Genomic DNA, 3,260 nt, shown 5'->3' with positions numbered 1-3,260 from the left:
TAATAAAGATTCTGTGAAAGTTTCATCAAATTTCATTCAGTGGTATAAGAGGAGTTGCGGATGAGATGGTTACCCCAAAGCGTAACAGACGGACGGACGTACAGACAGACGGACGGGCGGACAGACGGAATTAACGATTACTATATACCCGCCCGGTTTTCAAGCGGAGTGGAGGGGGTATAAAAAGAACTTGACTTTAGTCGTTACAATATGGTAAGACTGGTCAACAGGGGATACTTTCCACTCCTTGATAACACCTTTCAAATTTTAGAGACGCCTGTTTCATAGATTTGTAGAGTTTGTAAGATGTTTGGCTTATATCGATCACTGTTCGTTATCGTATTATCATGCCAAATGCTTTTTACCTTAGAGGTTATCACAAATTCATTTAAGAAACGATTACTTACATCTACCTTGCTTGTAGACAAAATACCAATGCGCTAAAATTTATTGGAACATATCACCATGTTCATTTTTATTTTCACGTTTGCTGTTGTCTGCCTGTCTCCGTCTACCTACAATAAAAATGTGTATAAATTGATATATATATATAAATATAGATATCATCTAAAAAAAATGTCTCTACGGTCCAATTATCCACCTTATTGTGAAAAAAAATTAATGCCACAATTCTTAACAATCTTTTTTTTTATTGATTGTTAATAAAACCAGCTAATTGGAATTTAAGACTGTGGGTCCTTTCATCATGTTTTCATTCACATTAAGCTAGTTGCTCGTGTTTTATGTGCACATGTATAATCTTTGACTTTTATATGTTATATTTTTCTTCAAGAATACCGTTAGTCCTTTTCAACAAACTATTCCAAATATATTTTGAGTATAACTTTTATTTTCCAACATTCACGCCATGTCTGCATTGTGTTAAAGCAAATTTGGGGAAAAATTAGGAATTGATATTTTTTTTCTTAAAATGTTAGCAGCAATATAAAGATCTTATTAAGGAATATTAGGAATCGATGAAGTTGTTTTAAATAACAGATCCTAGAAGTTATAATGATCAGATTTATAAAGTCTAGATTTATAATACAAGGGACCAACATGTGTGAGATAACAACAGAGCAACACTTGATTCAATTAAAATGGAATTATGGTCAGAGAAATTTGTTTCTCAAATTATAGAAGGATTGACAGAAGGTCAAAATATAGAAAGCATTATCCATGTAGAATAAAAAGGCTATTTCAATCTTTTTTTTCTAAATGCAGTGAAACAAGGATACAATTGTAATGTGCATTACTAGAATTATTTTCATAAATTTTACACAAGTACCTTGACCTGATTTCTTCTATTAAATAATAATAAAAAAAACAAACGTTTAGAGGCATCCATTTCCCCTCTGATTTCTTTGTCATTCCTTGTTGGTGATGAGGCACACTGAAAATTTACTCCCTTCGAAGATGAGGTAGCCATTGGATACTCTTCTGAAAATATGAGGAATTTAAAACATTTTCCTGTTAAATAATTTAAAACACATTCCTGTTATAAGCAAATACCTTTTTTGTCCAAAAAACGGTGATATCTACTACTATATTCCTTGTATGAAATCAAAATAGGAAAAAAATAAATGTTTATTTTGTCAGTATATAATCTATTGAAATAATATAAATAATAATAATGTCGATTAAAAATGGTGCATTTGACATACTTCAAATTATAAAAGTACGGTCTTTTTAATGTTATTTTTCACTTCCGTGGACCATTGATCCTGAATACTGTTCATTATCTCTAATGTTTCACTTAAAATATTGTATTGGTCAATGTTTTGGTATTGGTTTTATCGCGTCAGCAAAGAACTCTTTGATAACCAATCGTACATGTACACATGCTATTCAAATTAATTGTGCCGTATTTGGGGCGAACAGTAACCAGAATGCTGAACTTTATATCTCAAAAGTGAGAAATATTTTGATGAAAATTTTGTAGAAAAACGTGTTTCTGATAACCTGTATAATTATCAACCTTTATTTTCTTTCGTAAAAAAGTTAAAGGACTTTTGCTTCAATATACCCTATAGTTTTTTTTTTTCGAAACGAAAAGAATTTATTAATCGGTGTACAAAAAGTGTTCACAATTATAAAAGCTTTAATGTGAAAAAGGGGCTGGGCTATAAAAAGGGGCCGAGATCGGCCGAAAATCAAGAACTAACTATGAGTATTACAAATTGATATAGAAAAGTTGATTAAGAAGAGTATCCATATTCTCTATGCAGATAAACAGTCAATAAATTCATGAAAACTGTAAAAAATGCCCACAAACATTAAATTTTTACTATTGGCCGGCAAAGGGAGTTTTCCCAAAATTCTGTTCATTTGGATTCTGATTAAAAGATTGATTAACTCAGAGTAACGTGATAATATCATTTCGAATTAAAAAAAAAGTCATAAAATCCAGGCAAGGTATTGAAGAGAGGTCTCGCTAAAACTAGGTCTCCGCCTAAGATACAGATATTTAATTGAATACAAAATATCTTTTGAATGATTTTTTTTCCATATAATAAAACAATTAATGAATGTGTTTTGGGGTAACATAGGCCATGCTTGTTTTCACTTCACGTCGGGCAATTTTTTAGCCTTTGGAGGCATTCATAATAAGCGTTGCCCTAAACTCCAGTCAATATTTTATAATTTGAAGTTAATGAATAGCATCTAACATTGAAAGCCCCCCAAAAAACAACACCTATCTTGATAAGAGAGAACGTTAACATGGACGCGCAAATAAAGAGGCGAAACTAGGTGCCATGGAGGAGCCAGACTCCCCTACGACCGCCCACACCTGCCCTGCGCCCCTCTTCATGAACAGGAAACAATTGCAAAGAAAAAAATAAAAATATGTTATATAGAAGCAAACGTTTTTGTCTTTCTGTTATATCATGATATATAAACAAATATTCTAACCACAAATTATCTAAAATCGGACTCGTTGGTTTTTTGTTAATTTATACATTATAGATTATTTATTATATTTATTTTTACATTATTTATACATAATTTCTATTCCTACATCGAATAGATATATTCTGGTGGGCTTGAGATAAGAGATACCACAGAGTTTCATACTTGAATATTTTATTTGAAAAAGACACTAATGGTAATCTATCAACCAAGCTATAGGATAAACGTGATGACTTTAAATTTTCTTTCGTCAACTGCCCTTACTTATGCTGCAATATATCTTCATCACCTTATATATATCTCAGTTGATTCGATCCGCAGGAGCATGCTTGATAAAACAAGAATATCAA

Source organism: Saccostrea cucullata, unplaced genomic scaffold (genome assembly GCF_032062105.1).
Source record: "Saccostrea cucullata isolate Sc308-1 unplaced genomic scaffold, CSIRO_AGI_Scuc_v1 ctg11296, whole genome shotgun sequence".
In the NCBI taxonomy this organism is placed as follows: domain Eukaryota; kingdom Metazoa; phylum Mollusca; class Bivalvia; order Ostreida; family Ostreidae; genus Saccostrea; species Saccostrea cuccullata.
The sequence above is the reverse complement of the archived record's forward strand: the minus strand, read 5'-3'. Positions refer to the sequence as shown.